The sequence below is a fragment of the Streptopelia decaocto genome (assembly GCF_964273445.1).
Source record: "Streptopelia decaocto genome assembly, chromosome: Z".
Taxonomy (NCBI): domain Eukaryota; kingdom Metazoa; phylum Chordata; class Aves; order Columbiformes; family Columbidae; genus Streptopelia; species Streptopelia decaocto.
The window spans coordinates 37,508,793-37,526,675 of NC_138657.1; positions in this window are offsets into that span (position 1 = coordinate 37,508,793).

The window sequence follows — 17,883 nt, forward strand, 5'->3', positions numbered from 1 at the left end:
TCTTTTGGAGGATAAAAAAAGATCCTACCAAAATTACTTTTATTTATCAAGGTCTGAGGTCATCACTGTGTGTTACAGTATTTCTACTTGGAGAGAAATAAGTGGGCTAACTTGAACTAAGCCAATGCCAGTTATCTTAATTATATACATTCCAATGTTACTTCTGTTTATATGTGTATATGTAGAAAAATAAAGGAATAAAATACAGTCCAAAATAACGATTTATTTATTTGTAATGGTTTAGACAGTCACCTTGATATGGCGTCACCTGCATGCTGTGATTCTTTTTGGTAAGAAGAAAACATACAAAATTTGATCCCCAACTCTATGGCTGAAAATCTCCTAGATTTGTAAAACTGAACTTGAAATTTCACAAGAAAAGTCTCTGTTGCAGCACTGCATCACTTTCACTTTGGTTATAGCAGAAACAGCCAAGAACAGCCAGCTATGGTCCTGTCAAGAAAATGGCTGCCCAGATCCCCTTATAAAGCGATCAACTCAGTAGTCGCTATCACTTGAATATGAAAACTAAGTCAACTTTCCCTTCCTTCCTTCCTTCCTTCCTGCCTTCCTGCCTTCCTGCCTTCCTGCCTTCCTGCCTTCCGCCTTCCCTCCCTCCCGCCTTCCCTTCCTTCCTCACTTGCCATTGACTTTCCCTTGCCCATTCTTACCACAGGCACAGAAAGACTCCACTGAACTTGGCTTTTGTTCTGCACTGTTGCACTTACCCATAAAAGGCATGAATCATTGCTTGGCTTGATATTAGCACAAATATGTCTCCTTAAACAGGTGGTGACAGACCTGACCTCATTCTGCTTGCCTTTCTTGCTGCCTTGGTGAAAGTCAGGTCCAGTTCAGAAACTGTATTATATAGCTATTTTTTTTTTTCTATAGATTATTGACCCTACTTACAGGTTTTGGCAGTAAAAGGTGTTACCATAAAGTCAAAACATTCTTACCAAACAGTGGAAAAAACAGTTGTCACACAGTTGTGTATTCTTCTGAATTTAGACTACTAACACAGGACAGAGGTGTTTTCAATGCCAGGAATTCCTGACAACCAGTCAGATGCTCCACAGTTCCCGTAGCTTCTCTCAGCTTGTGTAACTTATTAACTATAGTAAAAATTTCGTCAAGTTAAGGTTTCCTCAGAGCTGTGTGATATCAAGAATTCTACTAAAAGCTGCTAGGATTTTGTGGTTTTGAGCTCCTAATAGTCTCTCTTTCTAGTCATCTCCCACCTACCCAGAAGAAAGTAGGCATCCTCACAGGCCAGTCTAGTTTTCTCTTAAAAAGCCCAAACAAGCCGAATTATTGCTGTTGTTATTATGATTATGTAATAATCATAACAACAATTATGTCATTACCACTTAGAAGAATGAACCCTTTCTGCGGTTGCTAACCTAAAGATACATAAATCCTTTCAGTTTTAGGTCAGTCTGACAAAGATAAGGGTGACTTGCAAAACACCTAATCACGAACTACGAAGAATATTGACCTCACAGCTTTAGACATTTTGAAGCCCGCACAGTTCATTTAGTCTTGTTTTAACACATATCTCAAGACTGTTGGATAAAGTGTCCTTTAGCTGAACATTACATATTATACACTAAAAGGATTATGTAGTGCAATAAGCGAATGTGTAACCAATTGGCTCTTTAGGACAGCCCTGAGTAGTGATAAGGTTTTGTATATAATGGCTGTCACTTTTCTTTCTGGTATGCTGGTTTTATTCCAGCATCCAGGCTTGTGCAACTCTGTCAGAAACAATATCTCATTCTCTGTGTGCTACAATTTGGCTTTTTTTTTTTCATACCGGGTGACAGAACCCTATTTTTGGCACAACAATAATAATAATAACAACAGCAACAACAACAACATCAGCACCATCTGGAGAAAACTCTTTCTCTCATATATTTTTGGGTTGTCACTTCCCACTGAAAACATTTTCATGTTCTCATTTTATTTAGTTGGTATACCTGCCTCTGTGCCTGCTGCTTCTTTGGCTTGTTCCCTTGGTTCCTACCACACTGTCACAACTGGCCATGTTTCATAGCTCTATGTTGTGGAGATACTTGTGAGAAGCATATTTTGGTTTTCAGATTACACATACTCTGTTATAAAAACAAACCCAAATGTTTGTGGCCTGTAGGTGTAAAGAGAAGCCATTAGATGGGGTGGAAATGGATCATAAGAGAGTCCTTGGCTGATGTTCTGGCTCTTGCCTGTGCCATCTGGAGAGGAGGTGAAGGGATACAGTGCAAGGACACATAGTTGGTAAACCTGAGACCCAGTGACAGTGCTATCTCATCTTTTATTTAGCTGTTTCCTCTCTTTGTCCCACTGGAAAATTGTATAAAAATGCAATCTAGAGGGAAAATAGCTTTTTCCCTTACTTGAATAACCATAACATAAATCCAGTGGGCACAGGCAAACACTCTGCTTGATGCCAAACAAGTGTCACAAGAAATTCACAGGGTCTTGAGGGCAAGAGTGCCCATTGAGTCAGTTAAGGCCTGTGCTGAAACTAATAATTAGCTCAAATGGACCTGACCTGCAGAGTTAGCTCTGAGGTTTTGGCAAACCAGGTGCATGAAAAATTGCTGCCTTCCCTTTGTGTCCATGCTCAGGTTGGTGTCTTCCCTATATGGAGGCAGGGGCTCCTGTTTTCACTCCACTGACCCCTGCTTTGAGGTATCCCAAGATCTGACCCTGGCTGGCCTGTCCTTGTGTTCTGCATTCCAGTTTGTATGCTATTGAGCTGCCTCCATGAGGACCTGCTGAGGAGTTTTGCAAGGCTCTCTGGACTGCACCTAGCTTTGTGTGGAGCCAGTGTGGCTCCAGCAAGGTTTATTAGTTCTGGCTCTGCTCCATGGGAAAGAAGCCACATAACTTCCAAAAATGCAGATAACACTGAAGAGAAGACAGCAGCACTAGTGTGGTGCTGAACCTTTAGAAAATGGCCCTCCTGGACCTAGACTTCTTCAATTTCTCTGACAAAAATCCACGGCTTGACAAGAAATCACTGATAGTGAAGAGCTGACTGAAATATTCATGCTCCTTTTACATATAGCTGTTTACAGGGTTTCAGAGGAAAGGAAATTAAATCCCAGATAGTCCATTCAGAGTACAGCTATCCGATTAAGTACAATTGTACCACTTGGCTGTCTCAAGTCACTGGATAAAGCTCTTAAGCATCTGATTTCACTGTGCTGCTGTCTAACAGAAAAGTGGTGTGAGTTAACCTGGTTTGGACTGTTGTCAGAAATCAGGAGGAGAGAAGCAGGCTCTGTAACTCAGATGGACCAAGGACATACTAAAAAGTGAGCCTAAGTGTCCTACGATGTGCAAGTGCTCTCCATATCCCTACAAATAAAAAATTACCTTGCTTGATCTTTCTCTGGCCTGTTCATTATGCATTTATAGAAATAGAAGAGCTCCAACAGGAGAGGTGGTGGAAGCCAGGCCTCAGGCAAGAACATAATGCTAGTAGCCATGATTTTTTGCTTGGACTGCATTAATGACAGCTTTTTAAACATAGCTGAGCATAGATTTTCTCAGATGCACTCTCAGTATGTCTTCTGTTGACCACTGTCACTTGGAGAGTGACTATCTCATCTGTCCCTCTTGTTCAAAAATTGAGGATTTTGGTTTGAGTATGCTGCAAAACAGAAAAATATAGTTAAATCTGAAATATTTTCAGAAAGAAGTACCATTTCCACCCCAATTGTAATTGCCATTTTTGGTCTTGAAGGGACCATCAGATGTGCCTGATACAACCTACAGAACAGTTGCCCCTGCACAAGCTGTCTCCAGCCTTCCATAAAAAAAAAAAAAAGACTCTACATGTTGATGAGTCTCCCTCCTCTGGAAAGTTTTTCTAGCATTTGTTTAAATAATATTTAATTGGTTTGTCTCCTTAAAATGTGATTGCAGTGTCTGTTTATTTATTACTTCCATGTTTTTAATGACCTCACGTAAAGATAAATTTCTTGTAAGTGATTGTCAGATATTTTAGAAGCTAGCTATGTTTTTATGCTGAAGGCACACAATAAATCATCAGGGTTTTCTAAGATGTCAGTCAGGAACATCATCCTCTTTTCACTGTAACAGCCTACTTGCATGAGAGGACATAGGAAGAGTTCTCTGGTGCCAGGCATTTCGATGTTGCCTGCACAATGCCCTATGTTTTTTACACTTTGAATGCTTAATTTTGAGTCCCTAGGCATGGTGCCAGTGCCACAAATGATGCTTGGATGGGTCTAGTCTGTTACCAGTGCCCTTACATTCACCTCCCATTGCTGGGCCATGCATCACAAAAATAAAAGTACAAATCCCAGAAACGACACTTCTGAGATGAAGATAAAGTGCAAGCACTCTAAACGTGTAGACACCTTTTTTTTTGTGTGTGTGTGAACATCCTTTGCTAGGATATTCTTTAGGTTTGGAGTTCCTGCAATACATTGAGTTGTTTTTCTCATGGGGTAGCTTCTTTAAAGCTCAGTGCGAGGCAGTACCATGCTTGTAGTGTGCACTGATGTAGGCAATTTAGAAAAGGCCTTGCTTTTCACAGGAATAGCTAGACACATGTAATAAGTGAAGTCCCAGCAATAATTTACAGTACTATCACTGAACACTTTGTATTATAACAAAATAGTTTACATTATCATAATTAAATGATCCCATGTCATATGCTGTCACTGATTAACACACTTAGTGATTTTATCATTATGAAATTTTGCCTTCTTGTTAGTTATTTTGACAACAGATGTTAACATATGAGGATAACTGCAGAACTGTGATTCCTTCCCAGTTATTTCAGCATCCTACCTCAGTATCTCATTTTTATAAAAGCCTTTTGGTTCATGTTTCAGATACTCCTCACCAATAGCTGCGTATTGTGTATTATGTCTGAGGACCAGCTTTGAAGAAATATCTGCAAAAATAATGTTCCCTTAAACTCTTGAGTACCTTTCAGCTCACAATAAAACCTTTATTTTATTTTTTTTTTTAACTGCTTTAAAAAACACTACATGACAAAACAGGCCAGAATCCACCCTCTCAGAGAAGCTCTCCTGCTGTCAGGAAAGCCACACTTAGCAGCAGCTGATAGGAGTGGCAGCTCATCAAGGAGGTAAAATGGTCTTTTGGGAAGGCACTGGATGGTGGGGAGGAAGAAGTATTGCCTCTCAAGCTCCTGCATCCCTGCCCACATGACACTCTTGGTTTTGCTGATCTCTGAGAGCCCTTCTCACAGAAGAAAACCACTATCAGCTGGCTGGTATGTATTTCAGGTGCCAATGCAGGACTGTCCATGGCCATGGGGCTGAAGTGGGCCACTCAGTTTTCCTGGTGAAGTGGATCCTCGGATGCACAGCATCCCTGTTCAGTCAGCACCATCTTCAGGGGCACAACCCCTGCAGGGACCCTCACTGGATTATGGCAGGTGATAACACATGACACTCCTTCATGATGTCCAGCAGAACTTACCCTCCAAGGAGGTAATAGGACATGTTGATGAAAAATTACTTCCTCTAGACTTCATCCTGCCAGCACTAGGCTAGGATGATTATTCCCAGGCTGGTACCTGCTCCACACTGCCACAGCAGTCCTTGTCTGAATGCAGCCCCACGCTGCTCTGACATGAGGTGCCATGGCCCCTGTTTGCACAGGTTATTTGTCTTCAGATCAAGAATCTGTCAGAGAGAACTGACTTTCCCACCAATGGGTGAAGCTCTTAGTCACCAACTTAAACAAAAGAAAAGGCAGCAAACCAACATTTTAAGAGAAAACACCAGGGTTAATCTTCAGATTGGAGAGATGCCCCTTTACTGAGATGTTAATCTTGTTTAGGTTCTGTACTTTGATTTGCTGTTATTGCCTCATCCTCTTTTTTACCCCACTCTTGAGAAGAGATGGTATGTGCTATTATGTTCAGCTTGATAAAACAGCACGAGGACTAGCACTGGGCTACCTCCACAGTATTAGCCTTAGGAAAGAATGACTGAAGTCTGGCTTTGTTCCAAAAGCTTGAAGTGCTCTTACGGCTTCAGAGATACTGGCTCCTACCTGTTGCATGCCTACAACACAGTCTGCCTAACTCTGCAGAGAGGCACTGTTTGTTTAGAGTGGGCTCCAGCAATCACAGGGGTGTTCAAGCCTGACTGCAGGGTCCAATGACAGAAGTGGGGCTGGGGCTTCTCTCCCTGAGAAGAACATGTCCTGTAATGCATGATACCTGTTCACAGTACCTTGCAAGAGTTTGCTCCCTTTCTCTGCACCATTCTGAAATGACCTCTGTTGAAAGAAACGCTGTAAGCACTGCTTTTAAGCTTCTCTCTTCTCCACTGTCCTGTACATCTCTTATAGCATCTGCTCTTACAAGCCTGTGCTTTCCATGAAAGCAATCTCACAGTTATTCTGGAGGCTTTTACAGCTGAAAAAAAAAAAACAAACCACAAACCAGCAAAAACCAACATAAAACCCCCAAACCCCAAGCCACTACATTTCTGATTTTAGAAGTCACAATTAAAGAACAGATTTAATCCTCAAGGAAAATAACACATGGTTGAATACAGAGAATGTAAGATAGCCACCGCTTGTGTTCCAGGAATTTTTCATACTCTGCTGACTGCTTGGTCAGCATAACAAGAATAGGACAGTCTGACTGCCTGTCTCTCAAGAGCATTAGCAAAGTCCAAAACAGGCTCTTGGTCAATCCTAATGTCCTTCCCCATCCAGTAAAGGGGAAATCCACACACAGAGAGCTGCACTGGTCAAAACCAGGCCAAAACAGATCAAAGATGGGGAACAAGTGGGTATAGCTGTTTAGCTGGCTCTTTATGCCAGTCTCTGTCAGGGAAGACTTTGTGCAGCCTCTCCTGAAGTTTCTCTCAGGTTATACGAGGCTCTAACTGGCTGGTCTGACAGCCCAGGAGGAGAGTACCATCCTCTTCCTCCCAGTAAATCCTCCTCACACTGCTCTAGAGCTGCATGTCCAACAGCTATGAACAGCTTTTGGGACAGAGGTAGCTCACATCTGGTGAGCTCAACTGTCACAGCTGAAAACAGCTGTCTGGGTGGGCATCCCTGGGATGGTTGTGGTACAGCTCAAGTGACAGTGTGGTAAGTCTGCTGACCTTTCCACTGTTCTGTGAACAGAACTAAGGTCAGCCATCTGCTCCAGGACACAAGAAACTCAGGAGTTTGGTCAAAACTCTTGATAGAAGTCCCCAAAGGAATGATTCCTCATGATTTTCAGCATGGTGTGGAGCTTTGATGTTGTTCAGGGGATGTCAATGTGTATAAGAATAGACTGTGGTGATCATGCATGCAGTTGTTGTGAGGCCTAAGAATGATGAGCATCCTAATCCCATCTTGGAGAAAGTAAGAATAACACCAGAAAATGCTGAGTGAGGTTTGGGCAAGTAACTCACATAGGGTTCTCATGGAAAACTGAGTTGTAGCTGAAAGGGTATATTTGAAAAGCTGGCATATTGCTTGAGGTCTGCAGTCTTTTAAGCTGCTGTGACTCTAAAATCATAACCCTAGAGGATTCAACCCCATTCTTCACCTCCCAACCCACAATTTCCAATCAGGTTGGCATGTAGAAAAAACTGTAAAAGTCAATTAATAATAAATTTCATTATAAACTAAGAAAAATAAGCTTTTGTTTCCATCTCACTGCCCATTCTCAAGCCCCTTACATTTCATAATTTCCCGAATTTCCTAACAGCACACCTGCTTTTAAGCACAGCATGTATCAGCTAAATAACTGGAAGAGCTCTTGTGCTTGCTTTCAATGAGATGCTCTGTATCTCCTTTGGGTGATTCAGATAGCTGTGTGCCAGGAGTGTCTCAAGGAAGAGAGGCAGTACCAGCGGTAGTAAGTTGTGGCCATGTGTTAGAAGGCAAAGTCACGTAAGTGCTCCAGGAAGTAGTATGTTCTGTTTTCATAGTTCATGTGAGTAAGCATGCTTCCACTCTCCCTTCCCCTCCCTAACTGAACTTGGTCACCTTAAAGTCCGACTTTGTCTCATTTGTCACAGAGGGTGAAAACTCATAAAATTTGGGTTGAAACCCTGACCTTATCGTAGATTTTTCTTCTGTTATGACCTTGAGCATGTCCCATATTTTCTCTTTTTCTATCATGGTCATAAGCTTTTCAGGACATATTTGTACAAGGATATAGTGTAGTTTCTTTATAACTTTCTCCTGATTTTAGTGAGTGCATTAAGCTACCCTGTCACAAAAATTATAACAATTTTCTGCTTTCTTTCCTTACAAAGTAATTTTTTGCCGTTCTTTCCTGAGAGACACACAGCATGAGATTTGGCAAAAAAAACAGCTATCAGACGACAGGGATAGCTTAAGCCACTCAATAATCTGAGCTGCTTTACAAGACAACAACTGAAAAAAGTAAATAAAAAGAAAAAAAAAAAAGACTGCAGTTAAACAGGAGTTTTGCCTAGAACAAACTCTCTAGAATACTGAATGCAGCAATAAGAAAATCAGTTCATGGCCAGTAGAGGGCATTTGACTTCAAGGCTTGGGCTCACAGCTATGGTCTCATCACCTTGAACTAAAAAAAAAAAAAAAAAAAAAGTCTAGTCTACATTAATAAAGATTCTTATCATTAGTGGTTATTTCTGTGCTGTACCAGATGCCTAAACCTTTCTGTTTAAGTTCCTCCTGAAGTCAGTAGAGCCCGAGAACATGACAATGAAACAAAGAGTTACTGATTAATACTTTTCCTGAATTATCTGCTTACTACTTTCTAACATCAAGGCAAGATGGAGCTTTACTAAACCAATATTCAAGAAGAAGGACCACATACAATGGCACTTGTCTGTCCCAGGTTACAGGGAGATACATGCCTGTCTGAGCTGGTGCAGTTATTTCTTTTTATTTTTACTGTTGTTTGTTATAGCCTTTAAAGTGGTGAGCATACAAGGGTTTTAATGTAATATTAAAGCTTAAAGTAGGGGAGAATCACACCCTTGTAGAGGGCTGTTATCATTCTGAATCATTATGGCAATTGATAGCAAACACAACACCCCAACTTTGTGAATTTTGCTGTCCTCAATGTTGACAGTAAGCAGAGGAAAAATACACTCTCTGAAAAGTGTTTGCTTTTGCTATCTTAATTTAAAGCAACAAGAGATACTGAGGAGGGGAAATATTATCCTGTAGCTGAAAGATAAGAACTGTGGGTGAACAGCAGAACTGGGTAAAATAGCTAATCACAAAAAACACTGGAGGTGCCAAAACTGCATGTTTCATGATTCTACATTGACTTTCGTGAGTGTTTTACTTCTTATTTGAAAACACCGAAATTCACAGTTTTTATATTTTTGAGGAAAAAATCCCTACCCTGTTTTTAAATGCCTTTAAGTATATTGACATTCTAAGAGGTCTGAAGCTTGGTTTGGGACCTACTGATGATAAACACAAAATATTTCTGATCCTTTCCAAAGTTTTAATATTCTCTTTCCCCACCATTTATGAACTGGAATTGTCCCAGATAAAATTGCTAACAACAAAAACAAAGAAGTCTGCTTTCACTTGCCTTAGTTGCATATTTTCAACTTTAAGTTTTTGTAAATACTTACAGCTCAATTGTCATTGCCTTCAGCAAAGACTCCAATTTCATACCATTCTAAGAAGAAACTCTGGCTCTGAATACAGCTATGAGAAAAAAGTCACTGTCCTGCATGACTACAACAGAGTCAGTTCATCAGCAGCTCAGGCAGTGACAGCAAAAAGTAGCTTAAGCCAAGAGCAGACCCAGAAGGCCAAAACAGGGAAAGGGAAGGTGGTCGTAACATGGAGGTCTCGAATCAGGTTTCTTGCCAAAGTTTGTTTTCCAAATGGGTTTAAGACGAGCTGGGTTACCTTCATAGTTAATATCTGAAACAAAGCAAAGAAGATTCTCTTGAGGTTGTTAATAGATACACACATGTGCCTATGAATGTCAACAGAAATTAAATGTTAGACATATGTTAACATTGGAAACTCAAATAACAATGAATACACTAGCCTATTAATACACTTTGGTTTCAGGAAAACACAGAGAAGTCCTTAAAACTATGGAACAAGTTTGCCAAGTGTAGCTGAGTATATGGAATGGGCAATTGACACATTTCAACCTTAAGCAAGACATGTAATTTTGCAAATTAAGAAAACCAGTCATAGGAGGTGATGATGGCAGGATATGTTAAGCTCTCCATCACATGGTCTTTTTGACTGAAGCATGCCTCTCCAGAAGAAAACACTTGCTCAGTCACCAATGGCCAGAGAATAAGGTGGAGTCACTTGGAGAAACGCCTGTGGTTTGTGTTCTGCAATAAGCCAAAGTCCATTACTCTAATAGCCTCCTCCTGGCCTAGATTCTACTACAGCAACACTTCATCTAAAAAAACTGCGTAGTATGAAAACATATGGTCTGGAAACTTATGGTGCATCTCTGTATAACAGGGAAGTCTACTCATTAGCAGATAAAGTAACGTGCTGATTAGTCAAGAAAAACAATGTTTGTGAAGTACTTATTAAGTAATTATATTGTACTATTAATTTTCATGGACTCTGTGTAAACAGGTTCCCTTTATGTACCATAGCACTGCTTCAGCCTTTGGCCATCACATTCACCATCAATTATTTCAATTCTTCTAATGCTTGGATGTGCTACGGAAAATTTATCACAAAGCACTACCGGAGATATCAGATACATCTTCACATTCCTTAGTGGTTTTGATATCACAGCAGTGCATCAGAGCAGCACTGCCATGCACCTGTGTGCATGAAAGTAAAGTAAGTATGAAAGTGCCTGATAACCCAAAGTTCAAGATTCATGACACCACACCTGTGTGCATGAAAATAAAGTAAGTATGAAAGTGCCTGATAACCCAAAGTTCAAGATTCATGGCACCACATAAAATAGTTTTAGAAAAGAGGCCCAGCTGTAAAATGGCTGCCATCTACTATGCAGATGAGCCGCACCATGGAAGAACTAGAAAGAACACAAAAATAGAGAAGAGGCTAGTAAAAAATGCGGAGTAGCTTTCAGAAAAGCAGCAATATAAGACGACTTGAAAAAAAAAAGTGACAAAGGAGAATATGTATGATAAAGACATGTAAAATCATGAGTGGTATGGAGAAACATCTCATCATACAGGGGTAGTATTTTTTCAGACATATCACAAAGGTGCCCAGATGTTAGACAAAGTCAGTGAGAAATAAAAGAGAAATTTATTGTGTTATTTATTCTTTATATACATTAGCAGGATTTTGAGTCAAAAACCATCCCCAATATATTAATATGCCACTTTTGGTTAGACCTAGCAGTCATTGAATATGACAATGGATGAAGTCTCTGTATAATACATTGCCTTTGTGTGACAATCCTGTGTCCATCTTCATCAAAATTCCCACCCCATTCTGGAAGAGAAGCATTCACTTTATCTCTGGAAAAGGAGCAGAAGTACCACAGGTATGTGAAACAAGTATGGCAGCAGGTAGTGTAAATGCTGATGATTTAGAAGACATTGACCCTAACAGCTAATGGAAGAAAACCAGGATGTATTGCGGGAAGATGGGAAGATTGTCCTAGCAAGACAATTATCTGGCAGTTGTACTCGATAAACTCAAGGGTGCTGACCAGTCAGTAGAAATGGGCAGAGACATACTTCGTCAGCTATGTAAATTATGAAGAAGATAAAGGAGGCCCAAAGCTCACATTTATGAGTACAGAAAAAGAATAGTCCAGAAGAGCTCAAAGAAGGATGAAAATTAGCTAGAAGACACTAAGGGAAGGATTTTTTGGGTTGAATTTTTCTTTAATCTTCCCTAAACTGTTGCCTTTTCTTATGAATAACAAATGTGTAGAAAGAAAATGTAGTCTCTGCAAAGCCTTCGTGTGTTTTCAGATGTTCACACACTTCAAACAAGTACCTCATGGACTATCTAATTTAGATGGCTTCCCTCTCTCAGGTCCATAAGAGAAAACATCCCCTGATATGGCTAAAGACTGAAGAGATGAGATTGTATTCCCTCTACTTGACCACTGTGGGAATTTGAACTCCACTGCTGAGGGGGGAATCTCTATATCCACAGAGTTCAGCAATTGAAAAAAGAAGAGAGACACTACTGAAATGTCATGTTCTGTTTTGTAAGCTCTCTTCTCCTTGCTGCTTTCTAGGCATCATCTTCCCAAGGTCATCTGCCTCTTCTCTCCATGGATTCTGTTTATTTTGCATGTAATAGGCTTACTATTTTACAGAACAATGCATACAAAATCTTTTTTTTTCTTAGTGTTTATAACTGGTAGAAACAGTCATTAACTGTCCTTCAAAAGTCCCAAGTGATTCAGAGTAACCTACTCAGTTGTAAAACCTCGTGCCTCTCACTCTGTGGGTTATTTTTACGAATTAATGCTCTTCAGCTGAAGTTATCTGTCAAGTTGCCAACAATGCAGTCCTGAAGTATCTAGGAGGAGCTGGAATTAAAATCCAAGTCACAGCAAAGTTCAAAAGCACTCAGAGCATGCTAGTAGTTGTGCTTCATCTCTTTTCACCCAAGAAAAACTCTTAGATACATCACTGGGACCAGACAGCTGACTGGCAAGATGGTGGAAGTTACACAGAATGTGTGCGTAGAAATGCTACGCCCTCTGTTTCCAATGAGCCACGCAATGTCCCCCTCAGCAGGTGTGAGATATGAAATGTGAGACTCTGACAGATGCATAGACCTAATCCACACTCCTCCTCAAATGAGGATGAGTGATAAGCAAATAAATTAAAATTCCATAAATATATTGAGCAGTAGATATACCCACCTTGAAATGCATCCCATTATGACCATTTAATTCAGATAAAACACTTTAAAGAAAAAAGAAAACAAACACATATATCCAGTACTATTTTACATATCTTCATTACAGTGATGGCACTTTTAGAGTTTGGCTAGGTCTGTGTGTGATGGAGCATTTTCAAACTGTAGCTCACTGTTTCCAGAACAAACTGCAATTTTCAGCTTTGCTTTGTGTTTCTGACTCCATTGATGGCTCCTGCCCTTAAATGTTCAACCAGGCTTGACACAGATATAATGTTTACATGTGGGTATGTGTGTGTATTAATTCTTAGTATTTAACATAAATTATCATGAGCTGTTACTCGATGAAGGCAGTGTATGTTGTAGTATAATTTATTTAGCATGGAGTGGATGCACAGTTATTTTAAAAGGGTGCGTAAATTATCAGTCTGGTGTTTCCCACTTTCTGCTGCTACTCTGGAACTTCTAAATCACAAGCATCCATGAAACTCATGACTGAAAATTTTGTCTGGGCAATAAACTGTAAGATTAATGAGTAAAACCACTTGCTGTTGTACAGCCAGATTGCAGAGTCATGAGCATGTTCAATGCCAAATAAGATAAATGCCAATTACACAATATTACCCATTAGTTAGCACCCCAAACATATTTTAGATGCTGATGATGGGAAAGATTTTAGTAAAGTTTTCTCAGAATCCTTCATGAGAAGGAGAGGCAGGGTAGAAACATCTAACACCCTATAAACAAAGACTGTTATTGGTTACATGAGCTGTAAGATGAAGTAAGTTGACTCTCCATTCAGTTCCTGTGTCCACAAACCTAGTTGTACAAGTTAGTAAAAACAGAATCGGTTGACAAGAATCTTGTGAAAAGATTTTTTTTTTTTTTTAATTTTTATTTTTTAAATTTTTATTTTTATTTTTTCTCCTCTTGGCTGCATGCAACTATACCATCAACGGACATTCTGGTACAGCCATTCATTACCAAGAAGTTTTGCAGCAAAACCTGCTTCCTTCAGAAACCAACCTAACCAAACGGAATCACTTCCTGGAAGTGTTTCGTAGCAGCTTTCCGTAGGCCATATATTTCTTTTACCCCTCAGACTTAACAAAGCCAGTAATCTAAGCTTCTCAGAAAAGACTGATATGCAGGAAGCCTAGCAAGAGACTTTTTCTGCCATAGGTTCAGCAAATTAGAATGTTCTTTGTATCTCCATTTATAAAATGAAGTAATCTCCATTTATAAAATGTAGTTATGAAAGTGTGTCTTGATTTTTCTAATCCATACATTCCCTTGTCCTCTTTCCTGTCCTGTAACCTACTGCAAAAGCAGATATTAAAAAAAAAAAAATTAAAATGGAAAATCTCCTAAGATCTGTCGTTAGTGCTCAGTGGACCATGATGTATTAGTACCTGTGTTAGAGAGAATCACTTTAGCTTTACAAACCCAAGCAAGACAGCCATGCTGCTGCTGTATGAAAGAAGAGCTGGGGACCTGAAGCTGCTAACCAGGGACTAAAGTCAGGTGCAGTGTGGTGGTGACATTCAATTAGCTAGTGATACGCTCTTCCATCAGGCTGCTGAAGATAGCCATTTTAGAAGTTACATGCCAATTACTAATTTCTACTCGAGCAAAGCATTTATTAGAGAGATATTACAGCACTTACCAGTCTCAATAAAGGAGTTTGAACTTTGGATTGCAAAAACCAAAAGTCCTTAGAAAAGAAAATGGCTTCCCCTACCCACCCCATCCCTGGTGACTGCGACCTTATTGTTCTCTTCTCAAAGACTAGAAAAGCCTCTAATTTTCACACTGTGTCTGCGATTTTCTATTATATTCTTCTCCAGATTTTCAGCTTTAGAAATAAACTGAAAGGTTTCACATGCCTGTCAGAGTTTACTCTTAATAGAAATAACAGAACTTTCTACAAAATAATATACCCTGTGCCGTGTTTCACTATCTTTTTGGCATTAGGCCTCTAACATCCAGCTCCTAGAAATTTAAGACAATGCTTATTTACCTCAGCTGAAGTTCTGGCTCACAAGATATTTCTTTGGTTCCAAACCATCTGTTAATTTTGCACACATTTAAAAGAACAGTTCAAACCTTGTCACATCCACCACTCCTGGATAATGCAAAGCCTATTTTATATAACACCGCTGGATTTTCATAAAATTGTACCAACCACTTTTCTCCCTGTAGTCTCTCTAGGAAATAACACATGCAGGGCACTTCTGAAACTTTACTACATTTTTAGATAATGCTGTTGTACAATTTGGCTTAGTATCAGAAGTATTTTTAAAATCCCAGAATCTCCCTTGGGCATTTGGAGACAAAGAAATACAGATTTTCCCTCTCCTCTCCTCTCCTCTCCTCTCCTCTCCTCTCCTCTCCTCTCCTCTCCTCTCCTCTCCTCTCCTCTCCTCTCCTCTCCTCTCCTCTCCTCTCCTCTCCTCTCCTCTCCTCTCCTCTCCTCTCCTCTCCTCTCCTCTCCTCTCCTCTCCTCTCCTCTCCTCTCCTCTCCTCTCCTCTCCTCTCCTCTCCTCTCCTCTCCTCTCCTCTCCTCTCCTCTCCTCTCCTCTCCTCTCCTCAACTGATATCAGACCTGTATTTTATGTTGTTGGAGTGCTAAATAATTGTATAAACCCTGTTTATAGTTGGATTACTTACTAGACTTTTCTGGCTATACTCTGTTTTGGAACTTGTTGTCTGCCTTTTGGGGTTCATCTGTGACAGAGGGGGAGAACCATGCTCAGTTTGGCACACATGATTAAAACCATAGTACACTTATGGAAACCATCACTGCAGCATCTGAAAACCTTTCAGTCTTTTGTGTCTGTATTCAAAGGTAGGGAAGTGTGGTTTCCCCAGTTTAGTTACTGAGACAGAATGGTGACACAAATTGCCTAGGGGACACAAATCTTCCTTTTTGTTCTTTTCTGATAGCTGACTTTTCCCCAGTGTTTTTGAGTACTTTTTTTTTATGTTACTGTGTCACTTTTGCAACAGAGAATGTCTGCACAGGAAGATGTGCTCCTAGCAGTACAATTGGTTTAAACAGATTTACCTGAGTTGCCTGTTCTCCTACTGAAATGCATAAAACTCCAAGTTGTTCTCATATCTTTTTTTTTCTGTGCCTGGCAGAAGACAGCATACTAAGAAAAAAATTCTTTAGTTATTTTTACACCCCATCATATTATTCTGAAAAACATCATATTCAGTCTTCACATTTTTAGATCCTAAATCTGATCTAAATTTCAGTAAGAACACCACCAGTACCTGCTAAAATTAAGCACATGCTTAAAATTAAGCATATTTGGTACTACCATAATGCATTTTTCACATTATGATTTTACTGTGTGAAAGAATATTTATTTCCTGAGACAGATAGAAATGATAGACAGTGAAGGTGGGGGTGAATGGATGCACAGTCAATAAAAGATCAAGGTGAAAAAGGGGAAATAAGCACAGCAAGAATGTCTGTAGCAGAAGAGAATCTAGAAGCAGTACTGTTGCTAATATACACATCTCCTGATGCTGGCAATTGTCAGACAAGTTATATGTGGGACTCCTGTTTCCAACCACTAATAATTTTGTGCTGAACAAAATATCTTAAATTACCAAAAACTAAAAGCTGAATGTCCAGTCAAGCAATACTAAGCACAGACCAGATTTTGGCAGTTATTCTTCCTTGCCTTTAAGTACATCCTTGAGACTCTTGAGTGTAAAGTGACAATGGAAAACCACAGAGGACTTTCAAATAGAACGTTAAGAGCTGATTGCTGCCAAAAAATTAACTTATATTATATACTGGCTGGTCCAGAGGTTCATTTCACCTTTCAGCAGTGAATAACAAGACACAGAAAACCTGATGGATTGCTCACCATGTCAGCCTGAGTTTTAATTGCTTAGTTCTCTGCAGTCACAACTGCTTTCACACCTATTTCCTCACAGATGCCTCCTTCTACCTGTAGCATGTGAGAATACAGTTTGGCACAAAAGCTTAGATGTACAATAAGAAAACTATGATCCCACATGGGTGTGTGTTCAGGGTAGGTGTGGAATGTGCTGGATGAGTTTATGCTCTTACATCTACATCTATTTTTAATGAAAGTAAAATGTAAATTATGAAGCCAGGAAGGAGAGTGTGAAACAAAAATACATCTGATTATAAATGTGTCCTTTCCTTAACCTATTATTTAGACAAATCTGATGAGACCACACTTCCTTGCTTTCTTCCATCTTAATTTGGTCTTTGAACAGGGTGGCATATTCATGTCTCAGCTAATTATATCGGACATTATGTTTACTTGTTCTGTTAAAAGCCTAAGAACCTAAATTGTTCTCCTATATTAAAAAAAAAGAGACAACATTAGTGGAGGAATTAAAGCTGGCAGTCAGATGACAGGGTGAAAAAGAAGGAGCTATGGAGGTTGATTAACGTCCAGAACTTCAGTGGAAGTTATTATTATTATTATTATTATTATTATTATTATTATTATTATTATTATTATTATTATTGTCATTGTCATTGTCATTGTCATTGTCATTGTTATTATTTTATTTAATTTATTTATTTATTTATTTAAATTAGGGTTTTGAAAAATAAATTTTAAAATTCCAGAGGTTCACTGAGAAACAAAGAATGCAACATTTCACTTCCACTTCTTGGAATGGAAGCTGGTACAACTCCATGTGCTGTCCAGGAGCACTGCCTGCAGCCTTCGCGTGGAAGGAGCACACAGTAGCCCTGCCACCACTCTGCAAACAAGGCTCACGCTTCAATGCCTCAACTAACTATGGCAAAGAACACCTCCAAGCAGAAGCTGAAGAGACTTAAAAGTCCTAGAGACAAATTTCTGCACTCTGATGACAGGCCACGTGGCTCCTAAGGGCCGAGCGACTTGGATTCACCCATACTTACCTGACTTGTCCCCACTACAACTACTGGTGTGACACTAGGAGCACTGTAGTCCATGCCAAGCACCGGGAGAGAGTGTCATGGCACATCCCAGAGCCCTAGCCTGCCTCACCTGGCCTTCTGCCCCACGCCAG